The 12631-nt window shown below is 39.4% G+C and overlaps 1 protein-coding gene across 1 annotated transcript in view; it reads right to left on the reverse strand.

The window, feature by feature from the left end:
* The window catches only part of glceb (glucuronic acid epimerase b), a gene marked incomplete at its 3' end in the record, with an annotated part of 52696 nt that overhangs the window by 27590 nt on the left and 12475 nt on the right, over positions 1-12631 (reverse strand). Inside the window, exon 2 of the mRNA XM_083923170.1 lies at positions 347-461. The remainder of the gene's footprint in view (positions 1-346; positions 462-12631) is intronic.

A 12631-nucleotide genomic window follows, 5' to 3' on the forward strand; every position in this document is an offset into this window, starting at 1 on the left:
AAGAGGAGGAAAGCAGGGCTTAGGGGGACTTGTAACAGCTATGCTTAATCATTTCATCATACAAGCAAGAGTGGGCCATTTTCACAGTGAATATAAGAGTATGCAGAAAATGTAAGATTTAATTTGTCCATGTAATGAAGCCTAGTACAAATTGGCATGCAGAAGAGGTTGTAATATAAGTCTTTTACATACAGCGAGTTTACTTCATATCACAAAAATATCCAATGTCTAAATATATAACGATATAAATAGATATTCTGTGTGTGTATACCAGTGGGGACATGATGACCTTGATCATCAATGTATGTTGCATTGAAATGAAGACTGTAATGACATTGATCCTGACCTCTAATCCATTCACAAAGAAACGGTCAACTGGCTGGACATCCTGTCCACATCCACCACGGAGTCTTTGCAGAGCTTGTTCTTCTGGTATTTTCTGCCTGCAGTTTTCTCGGCACCTTTACATGAGACAGGACAAAGTGGAATTCCATTATTGTGGCATAAAAGTCATGTATAAAAAAAGAAGCTATATAAACATGCGTGCAAATCTGTCATTTTTGCCCGTCAAATTCAAGCACTTGTCAACCATTTCAAGGTGCATTTTCAAACTTTTTCAGCACCTTACAGCTTTGGCAAATCATAAATATTTGTACACAGTACATCCAGTGAAGCATACCGATTATTGCACGTCTTTGTCACATTACATCAGATGGTATTGTGCTACAACCAAAATTATGTGTCGTGGCATCATTCTACATTTTAGTTTTTCTAAGTAGTCATGGCATCCTATATGACCCAAATCTCAAGCTTTTTAAAACAACATTTTGAAATTCAAGTGTTTTTAAGGTTTTCCAGCACCCATAACAACCCTGAGGAAATCTGAGCGTCTCGGCCCAAGCCTGCTCAACATTCTTCACATGAAATCCTTTCCCAGGCCAAAAGTTTCCGCAGGTAAATTATGATTGACTGCTCCTGCACAGTGAGCAGCATTTCAATAAAACTATTCTGGGAGAAACAAAAATCCCCAACTGTTGCAATTATTTTTCATTGTGGCTAATTATAACCTTAGATCAACGCTCCATAAACTCTGACACTGATGCGCCATAAATTAAGACAAGGAAACAAATACATAATTGTAATTGCAGTCCTGATGAATTTATAGGCTTTCTGACAGCAAAGTCATTAATGTACAACCAATCTATCAGTGCAAGTGCACTGAGAGTGACATGGATACTTTATTCTGCAATTAATCTCACCAATGTATTTCTAGCCCCTGTTGAAACGCTATTAAACTCAAGAAGGTGCTAAATTGGCACATAGAGAGAGGATATTGATCTTTTTATGAAAAGTGCTTATTGACAAAGCACTTAAATTACGGTAGATATTATAGAACTAAAACCAGCTGTGCTCCTTCTGTCATTATGCTTAAAGAGAAATACAAAGAGAAGGCCAAGAATACAACATGGTCAAATGGAAAAAGTATCTTACAAATTAATCTAATTAGGTATAAGTTAAACAATTCAAAGCATTAGGAGTGTCACAATTTAAATTCTAAACAGAAAAACACTCGAAATAAGCTTTTGACTTCGGTAAATGAAATCTGCGATCCTCCCATTTTAAATAAATGATAACCACATGGCCTTGATTAACAATCTGGTGATCTTTACAAATCAAGACTCAATAGTCAGCGACATAGCAAGACCTTTAAAAAACAAAAATCGAACCATGCCCTTCTAGTCAAATCATGGTTCTGTAGAATCGTGACCCCCTACAAAGCATCATTATTTGTAGCCGTTGAAATCTATCCCAAATCAATATCTGAAACTAAGACGGAACAACAGCAATGTTTGTTTCCAGTTACAGGTTGAGGACAGACCTGAAGCCCATGACAGGGCCTGGCTTAATCGAAACTCTGTCAATACACCATTAACACGCTGCAGTTGTCTGCTACATTTAGTACAGAAGATGCAGATGAGCTCTCCAGCCTTTTCGTCTCAGATTTATTGTACCCCAGCCATGGCTAGAGAAGCAAGTTATTCAAGGTAGGGCTTAATGTTTAAACCCTGTAGCTAAGCCCTGCGTATACGATCTATATTGCATAAGGTCTGAGAAACTAAATGATTTAAATATTACTGACAAAATGACGTTCTGATAGCACAGGGGGAGGATGTGTGTTTGTTTGTGTAACCCTCGTCTGAAAGGTGGCACAGGTTGTACCCAGACAGAGTGAAAGGAAGTAGAAATGCCAGCAGTCTTAATCAATATTCCCTGGCTTCTGTTTGTGTGTACTGGTGCTTTTGTGAGGCAGGTGTGCTGCAGGCAGATGGGGAGAAGTAGAAAATGAGAGCAAACGTCAGCCCAGAGCAGGCCATTATTCCTGGAGCTTATCCTGCACCACTCCTGCCATCTATGCATTTTTTAGGCAGCATTTCATTCTCGATATCTCCTCTCTCTGAACATCTGGTTATAGTGTTGCTTAAAGAAGCATCTCAGTTGAAATGCTGCACAGGCATCAACTCAGCCAGAAGCCAAAATCAGGTCTCTGTATTGTGCCATTCAAAAGTACACACATGCGAGTTAAACCAAAAGGACCCTCACAGAGGCAGCACTATCTCCTTTTCACCCAACACTTGGACAAATCACAGGGGCCGAGTCTGTAAGTGTGGATGTGCCATTAGCGTCCTCAGTTCGGAATTTAAGTGTATGCAATGAAAGATAGTCAATAAATCTGATAATCTGCACGTATGTTTAAAGCTCCAATATTAAGAAAAAACAGCCTGGTGTTTCCTATTTGTGGCTGACAGCACGCCTTTGTTTCCAGAACAAATAAGAGTGTCAACAAGACGTATTCGTTTTCTCCAGTGTTTTATGTTGTGTTCTGTTAGCGGCAGAAGAAATGATTATGTTTTAGGTAATAATGCAGTGGAATACAACAGTCCTGCAATAAATCGTACCTTCATAAAGGTTATAATGCTGAAACTGTTTTAGAGAGGTGTTGATTCACCTGAATGATCATTTTGGATGCTGCCGTTTGTGGTGGTGTATTAGATTCTACAGAAAGGAGTTTCTGTTATTTTGTCCATCCCATTTATATCAATCCAGACAAACTAAATAAATACCTGTCAGCACGCAACACTGCACTCCTAGCAGCAAAGTGATGAAATGATCCTGAATTCAGCTGAATCAACATTTCTCTAATACAGTTTCAACAAAAATTGAACACGATAACCGTCATGGAGGGATGATTCCTGCAGGACTTATGTATTTATTAGAATTTTGTGGAATAAACTGACAGTTGAGAGTAATATTAAACTTATTAAGGTTCAGGGGAAACAAGCACTGGTGCTACATCAGACAGCAAGGACCACATATATAATGAGTAAGGTGATTTTTAAGACATCTTGTAACTACATAAACCATGAGATGCAATGAATCTGATTAAGCTCAGCAGGTGATTGATTAGCAATTCTGCTCACCAATGTCCTGGTGGAAGTCCTGCATATAGATAGACATTTTAAAACCAAGTTTAAACTACTGATTTCTTAAAAACTTTATTGATTGTCAGTTTACTGTACTTTAATTTGATGGAGACGATATTGTGCAAAATACGTGTTGGTCTGGCATTTGTTTTGTTTTTTTAAACATTCTTTATTTTCCAAAAATGTTGAAAAATATCAAAGCGAAGAGGAGTCGATGATCTATGTTTGAGGTGTGTAGGTCCTTACATATCAATGTCTGCTGCCATGACACAAACCAGTGCTGAAAATCACGAAGGCAGGAAACAAAACCTATTTGCTAATTTAATAAAGGAAACTGCAGTTACTTCAGACAGAGACATAAGTCTAACCAGGGCAAAGTATGAGTTATAGAAATAATCTCTTAAGGATGTTTTATCAAAGGCAATGAAAGCCAAGAAGCACTCCAGCTCCTCTTCAAGGTGGCTTAGCATGTGGCTCTCAGTGCTTTGCGCTGTGCTGACACCATTTTCATAGCCTGTACACATTGTCCCATTCAATCGACCTTTCTTAAGCAAAGGGTTGACATTTTGCATATGAATCATGAACATCAACTTTATGGCTCTCTCCTGTGAATACATTTTGAACATTAGGCTGAGGATATTTCTTTCACCGCAGCTTGACTGAGAATGATATTAGGTCATTAATTATTCTAGTCGCTCCTCATCTGCTGCCACCCTGACACAAGCAGCCATCTATCAAGACTTAGTTAGTTAGTAGTTAGAGTAAAAAGAGAGATAGAGACCCATCTGTTGGACATTCATAATACATCAAATTTCTCTGGGGAGGCAATGGCTGGCCAAACACTGAATGATCGCACCACTGATGACACCATGGTGCCAGCCATCTTTGACCATCTGATGCACGAAGCAATATCCAAGAATTCTATGTTTGAAGAGAGCTTAATTAATTGAGATTTCTTCTTGCAGAGCTGGAGCGCACTAAATCAATGTCACATATTTCATCACTCTGCTTGTTAACACACCTTCAAATTGCATTGTAACACATTTTCAAATTCAAAACAACATTAGTTCAATTAGTTTATGGCTGCAACTATTGCTGATTTCTTCGATTGATTAATCTGATGATAAGCAAATCCTAATAATTGAAAAGCTGAAACCGGGGAAATACTTGGCATTTCTACTTCACATATCACTTTCAATTTTATCTTAATCAATTAATCAACTTATTTCTGCAGTTCTATGACAGTTCGGTATCAAAGTAGCAGCTGGATAAATAACGCCTGCTCTTTTTCCAGATGCTGTCTTCCAACATACAGTAACATCAAAAAGATTGTGTGTGTGTGTGTGTGTGTTCCACTCTGAAACATCTGAATGTAGTTATATCTTTTTGTAACGGACACTTGAAAAGAGAAACAAACACTCTTGGAAGGGTTGAAATGTATCCTCTTACGTATCCATAATGACCTGTCAAAAGGCAATCTGGGGTAAATCTTATAGGCTACAATGAAATAATGCAATGCTTCTATATAATTATTGGTCTAATTAAAAAAAAAAAAAATCAAGACATTGCCAAAATTAGGGATATTTAATTCACCCCCCAAAACAACACAAACCTGGGGGCCCAAGCTAGTCACCAATGCTGGGCATATTCTCCTAAAGGACCGGCCCCATGCCAACCTCTCCCAACTCTCAAAACATTAGGGTAATTTTCACACTGGATTTAGTGAACAAAGAGAGTTTCAGTATGCCTGCATCACATGCTGGGGGATGCGTTGTGGTTGTCACAAGTGTTCAAGGATATAAACAGTAAATTCTGATGTTATTTATGTCCTTTGCATATATTTAGGGGCTTTGTCGCTCCCTTTTTGTTCCCAGATTGGGTGCAGCTGTTCACCCACACTCCTCTTTCTCATGCAGGGACATTTTTCCGTATGTGTGACTTCACTAAAAAAAAAAACTACATACTTCCACACTTCACCTGTGGATAGTAGCATCAAAAGTTATATTACCCTAATAAACATACACTCACACAGTTTTGGCATTAGGTGATGAGATCACGGCGTTAGATTGACATAAGCCCCATTCACAGACTGTTTGTTGCGAGGCAGTTGAGACCTTTTTACGCCCCGCCTTCTGTGCGAAAGGCATGGAGAAGGAAGAAAAAAACAGATCTGTTGCGCATTAGAGCCGGCAACAGAGGTAGTCACAGAGCCGCAGCAGCGCTGAACCGATCCCTGTGTGAACGGGGAAAGCCGACAGGGCGGAGCGACACACAGTAGTGATGCATGAGTCGACCCACAGGCAGGTCATAAAAGTGACCAAGCAGTGTTCAGAATAGCCTCAGTTATTAATAACTTATAGAAACATTGTGTGCAGCCGTCCACCGTCTCTTTCTCTCTCTCCTTCTCTCTACTGACAGTTGTGCTTCTATAAAGTAGCAAGTATAAAGGAATATTGGATTTCTATGTGAAACCTCAGCTTTACACCACCTTTGGTTGGTCTGTGTGAATGACCAAAAAGCCAGCATGCTGTTGCAGAATCTCTGTGTGAAAAGCCCTATAGATGAAAGGCACAAAGGCTCTGAGGAGGCAGGTGGAGTCAGTGCACAAACACAGTACAAAACAGAAAAACTGAAAAACTCAAGTCTCTCCGAGAGCGACTCCTTTATTGCACTTCATCTTTAAAGTGAATCAACAGGATGAAAGGATAAGACTTGGGAGTGGGAGGCAAGGTGGCAAAGGCAAGTTTGGAAGAGGAAGTCAAGATGAAAGTAAATAAAAGTTTGGAGGTTTTTGGAGGCTGAGTAAATACCCTTGGTGCCTGTCAAGACTCTGCTGTGCTCTCTGTAGTGAACTCTGCTTTCATGCTTGTGGGGAAAGTTGGTGATTGTAAGACTTTACCATCAGATTCACCAAGGCGCAAGAATTATTTATCATCTCATTAAGAATGTGAAAGCTAAAATTATGAACGTACATCCACCACAGTAGCGCCCACATGAGACTTAATTTACCAAAGATATTTTATTTTTCTGCTCGCCTAGAGTTGAAGCTGTCGTGTTCGGTTAAACGGAGTAGTTTTATCTCGATTAATCTGCAGCTTGTTTCCTTACATAAACAAGTCATCGTTTAGTCTAAGAACGTCAATTTACTGAATCAAAACAAACAAAAAAACTCTGACTTTCTTACTCTGACAACTCAAGCCACACTGAGCTCAGTGGATAAAATCATATTTTGTCTTTGACTCCACAGCAGATCTGCACTCGTGCAGAACAAGCATAGAAAAACGACTGACACAAGAACATGTCCTACTGGCCTCTGTGTATCTGAAGAACAGCTCTGAACTTGTTGGTAGCACAGACACCTCGGTGTGAGCTCTGAGAAAGCAGAGGCTGTGCCCCGGCTGCCTTTCACACGAAGACAAGACTTGCATCTTCAGAACCTTGTTAGTTCTCTGAAAAGGCCACCGACTAGTTTGGAATATTAAGCAGCTCACGCTGTCGGAAATCAAAAGGATTTTGGAAGAGAGTGGGAAGCTTCTAAAAGGCTTTGATGGTATATATCGCTCAATCTCCTGCAGATATGACGGAATGAAGAAATAAAGACAGGGGAACAAAGGGCTTCGAAGAGAGGAGGGTGGAAGAGGTTACTCTTCTCCTCTCACATTTCTGCGTATGCATACATTATCATTATTCCTCAATCAGAGAGACTTGCTCTTAAAATGTCAAGACTTCTGACTGAAAAGACAGATTGCAAATGAGAGACCGAAATAGAAATGAAAAAAAAAAGAGAAGAAAGTGGGACACCATAATGATTCAGGTCATTTATCATAACAGGCACACTCAAGTAAAGCAGTTGTCTCCCTTCCAGGACTGTCCACATGCAGACCACATTTACAGCATAAATAAGTAAGTTACATGCTGGTGCCATAGCGCTGAGCACCACTGCTTCTCTACTCTGTGTCAACAAAGGATCTGCAGACATAGAAACCCAAAAGTGTAAAAATGTTTGGATTTTGGGACTCAATATTCACTTTCTGTTTCTGGGTCTGTCCGCTGTGGGGAAAGGGTACAGTAATAAGGGTGGGGTGATGGAAAGATACAGTTTCCGTATGAAGAAGAAGCTGGGGCGAAGGCAGGAAGCAGGACAGAAATGTTTGTTATGATATCTGAGAGGAAGCGTTTCATCGCATTTTCTCTAGAGGAATCCAAAGTCGGGTTCAAAATGAAATGATTGAATCACCATAGTCTTTGCAGGAATAATTACAGAAAAAAGCAGGTTCCCACTTAAATATTAAATTTTTAAAGGCATGAAAACACACTGATTTTTTTTTCCTTTGTGTGACTTTTAGACAAAAATGTTAATTTCATAACACCACTCCTTTTAAGAGATTGCATTTAGCTTGATGGCATGTCTCATGCGATACATCCCTTCAGGCACAGAAAAAAATAGGTTGTTGCCCTTGAGGCCATCATCTAGTCTTTGGTTAAAACATATCACGTCTCCATATTCAATTTGAGAAAGACTGAAAATGGGAAAGGTAAATGTCTCTTTCAGCTGACCTTGTCTTTGCTATATTCTGCAGGGTTACCATTAAGTGGCATTTCTAAGCAAGCGATTACTACAGTCAGGGCAGCAGTGTCCTGTCAATCTTGCGTTTTCTCTCTTCACTGTAATTGCTCTTATATAAATCCCTTAAAGCCCTCGCCGTGGCTCTGAGGCCACTTCCTTCTGTTTCAGTTTGTTCTTCCTTCATATGTATTCATGTAATCACAAAGGAATATGCTAAGGGCATTATGGCTTTTATATTTGGTGATTCAGTAATCTTGAGTTTTACAGATTGTACAGCAAGGCCATGCCAGAGTGGGTTGGTTGTAGCACTTCTGCCATGGTCCAAATGTCCACTGGAAGCATTTCAGGTTTGAAGAAATTTCTCTCTCTCACCATCTCTCTGTATGCAACACCATGATTAGTTAGCTTTAATGTAATCATACACATAAAATAAAGAAATGCATTCATTTTCGTTCGATTTAGTAATGCTGTGCTTACGCATGTTTCTGTTTAATATCAATCAATGTGGAACTGGTCAAACGTGGGAGTCAGATTTCCTCTCCCACTTTTAGCCATAAACATAACAAACTAACATGAAATTAACAGAATACTGGATTTACAATTTTCAATTCTATTTCAGCCAAAAACTTTGTAAAAAAGGTAGAATTTATGTCAGAGCTGTTGTATTGAATTACAATAGATTGCACAGTTGTACCTCATAAAGTGGTCACTGAGTGTAGAGTGCACTATATTTACCCTCTACCATTTTGGATGTTTTCCATGGCATGCATACTATAATTTATTAACAACCCCACAATGCAATGTATTGTATTTTATAGTTGCAAAAGTTATAAGCGTGCAACAATGCCGATGTCAGTAATTATGCAAATGAATAATGAATCGTAAGAGTCCTACCCCGCTTTAGAGAATCTCAATTAACTGCTCACTATAGAGTAAAATACAGACTATATTACATACCGTATGTAGTAGCTAGAGACTTGATCTGGAGAGAGAGAGATGTGCTGCATGCCTGTTCCTGCAGGTGGAATTATTAACGACCTCATTCACTACCTGAAGACAGAAACCTGCCTCTGTAGTAGGTAATGGTGCTAAACGGAAATGAGTTCAAAAGGTCCATTAGAGAAAAGCCTAAACAACAAAACACAGCTTGAACTGCACTAAGTGACAACTGTGCTTGATCACTTTTTTTTCCTATAGATTCCTTTATCTATGAAAACCCATAATATCATCCCACATAAACAAGGTTCTTCCCTTGGTTGTATAATCACAGTGTCCTTTTTACATTAGATGAATAAAGCGGGTTGAAAATGTGACATTGAGATAGCCATGGTGCATCAGATTCGTCATTGCTAACAGGACTGCCAGAGCTGAGCAGAATGGCAAATGTGCTACTCGGGCATGGGATCGGGTGTACAGCAGGCGCAGACAGTGGAGAAGCAGAGGAGAGGAGACATGTCTGTGTCTTGATGGTACAGCAAAGCCTATTTATTCAGCCACACTTCTTCATATGTGGCGCGCTACAGAGACAGCAAATTCACCCTCTTTTCTGCAGTCAGAATTCCCAGGGCTTATAGACTTCAGCTACATTCATGATGAGAAGGCAGATTTAAAAAGAAATATAAAAGAAAAAGGGTCATTAAATATTAAACTCTTATGCAAAAATAAACAGCTATCCGGCTGATAGGGTTAGGGTTGTGACGTATCGCCTTTTCAAAATATGATTTCCGGGTCCAAGCCTCATATTTCTACAACCCCGCAGTGCTGTGTTCCCCGTTGTTTGAACAGATCTGAGTTTTGAAAAACAACTTAATTGTCACTTTAGCTCCTTCCTACCAATGAAAAGGTCTCTCACTGAAGAAAGAGGTGATCGTAATTGTTCCGCCGTTGTTGTCTGTTTTGTTTCGACGGACCATTAAAACACGAAATTGTATTTTGAAAGGGCGTTTTGCCAGACCCAACAGCCGGATAATCTCCCACCTCAACAGTCAAATGAACCAACACAGAAGATCACGGGTATGAAAGGACGGATGCGGTGCTTCATGTATCTGACAGAAATTGTAACTTGTGGCTTCTATTTGTGAATTGGCCGAAACCAACCAATTACCAAGTGGCTGAATATTGAGTTTATTATCTTTAACAACCACAAACCTGAAGGAAGCCAACTTTATAATGATCTTTTGACCAATTAAAAGAGGAATTCTAACATATGTCCGAACTGTCCAATTATTGATGAAGAATCATTTTAAAACCTTCATCTCCTTTAAAGCCATTCTCTTTGTTTGCCTCATCGACTAAAGCCTGCTCAAAACAAGGAAAAAAGGGCACTTTTACATCTCCTATCCCATGCACAAGCCAGCAGTGATTTAAAGCATTCATCTGGGACTCTGCTGAGACTTACAAGAATAACACTTCAATGAATGGGGGGCATCTATAGTCAATTTAAAGTTTCCAGTTAACCTGACCTACACGTCTTCAGACTGTGAAAGGAAACAGAAGCACCAAAAAGAGACCAATTCATGAGTGAGGCAAGAAACCGCTGAGCTATTGTTACTGCCCTGTTGTGTTGTGAATGGCTCTCTTTGTTTTTGTAGTTATATTTGAACTAAGTTGTCTGAATACGACCAGTTAGCTCCAAGTTCAATCACTTTTCGACCTGCCAGTTTGAGCCGAAGCTCATTAGCAGAGAGGCTGCCGAAATGAAAAGGAAATGTCCTGTTATTTTGTAGGGAAGAAAAGATTAATGGAAGTTAGTAAGTCTACAGATAATGTCATATTGAAAAAAGGCAAATAAATGAAACATTTTACAGACAGCAGATAATTAACGAGATAAAATGTGATCTTCTCCTTACCCCTTTGGTGATTTAAGACAATGTTAAAAACTGACTTATTAGGGCAATTCTAACAGATAAAACCTATCTGATGCAAATAGACCCATGGTGGCACAATTGATATGAGCTCAAATATGAAAAAAAACGTGCATTAAATCATGACGACCCTCCCAAGAAGTTACAGTATCTCCAAAATCTATGAATATGCAAAGAATCAGTCAACATTCTCAACATTAAAATAGTCAAATATGAAACTGAGGTTTCCATTTAGCTGCTTCAGTTCCAGTGTCGGGTATTGTGCAAACAATCATAACTGACTGGGACATCGGAAATGTTATTAGTAACACTAACTGTGCTTTTCCTATTATGACAGATGAAGATGCCTGCTGTTAAAAATACCTATTATAACCAACTCCCTGCTCACTTTAAAAAGACTCTAAACAACTGAAAATGTTGGATATAACTGTGAGAGCAATCAATATCAGGCTTTTTGTTTTCGTAGTTAAAGCCTCAAGTAAAAAAAAAACAAAAAAAACCTTCTCACTGTGGGCATTTCATATCACTGCAAGCACACGTGTAATAAATAACTTTAATGATGGCTCTGTTACATTTAGTTTTTCCAGTAAGCTCCATGAAGTGAAGTAGCTAAAAGATGGGGTAGCTTTACTGTAAATTAGGGGTGGGAATCACAGAGTAACTCACAATATGATACTATCACGATACGCTGCCCGAAATAACGAGGGTATCAACATACAGCGATTCTGCGATACTCAATACTAGTAGACAATACATCACTGTATCTTTGCAACCGGAGATAATACCCCTCAAATGGCAAAAAGTGGGAATTGGGGTGTCAGCTTCACAGAATTTGACTACTGACATCTAACAAAGTGCAGAGTCTTAGCTTAGTGCAGCTTTAGCACACACGCGCACACACAGCAAATTGCCCATATCCATGTCTGCCATCATTGTCATTAATGTCAATATCTATAACTGGCACCAATTTATCGATAATGTATCCCAAGAGGAAGCAATACAATATATTGCTATATCGATTTTGTCCCACTGCTACTGTAAATAGGGTTAAACAGGGGCTGTTTTGACCCTAAGTAGTTTCTTTAGCCCACATTATTGGATGCTACCAAGTATCCAGACATGAGGCTACAAAAGAGCCATGGAGAAAATCTGAAACAAGTGCTGATGAAGCAGGTGCATTGACTGCGGCAAATCACTGCCGGGACATCCTTCTGGCTTAATATGTCCAGCCAATCCAATAAAGACGTAACCGCTCTCTGGGGCCAAGGTCGTGCCTCCTTCCTTAAAAGAAGGAAAACTTCATTTGCAAGCCTAATCAAGTGTGAATGTCACGGAGGCATAGCAAAGAAGGGTCGTGAAGGGCTAATTTTGTTCAGGGAAGAGGAGAGCGCTTTAGAGTCTCCCAGTTTTGCAGTATTGGAGGGTGTAAAGAGGGCTATTAAAACAATTAACTAAGACATCCTTTATCCACATTGGGTAGCAAGAGTGGATGGTTCTTATGAGAGTGAAGTAAAATGGCTGCCCAGGGACATTTCACTACACCAAGTTTCATGCACTGAGCGCTTCAATTATCAAACAGGCTGAAAAAGAACTCTTTTGCAGGCTGAAATTCTTCTTCTGGCCGACTACTTTCATGCTTTGACAAAGAACCAATTAATTAAAAAAACACATTACAGTGCAACACACAGGTTTTAGTGTGGAAGCAGGAAAAAAAAAAC

This window comes from Echiichthys vipera, assembly GCF_963691815.1.
Source record: "Echiichthys vipera genome assembly, chromosome: 1".
NCBI lineage: Eukaryota > Metazoa > Chordata > Actinopteri > Perciformes > Trachinidae > Echiichthys > Echiichthys vipera.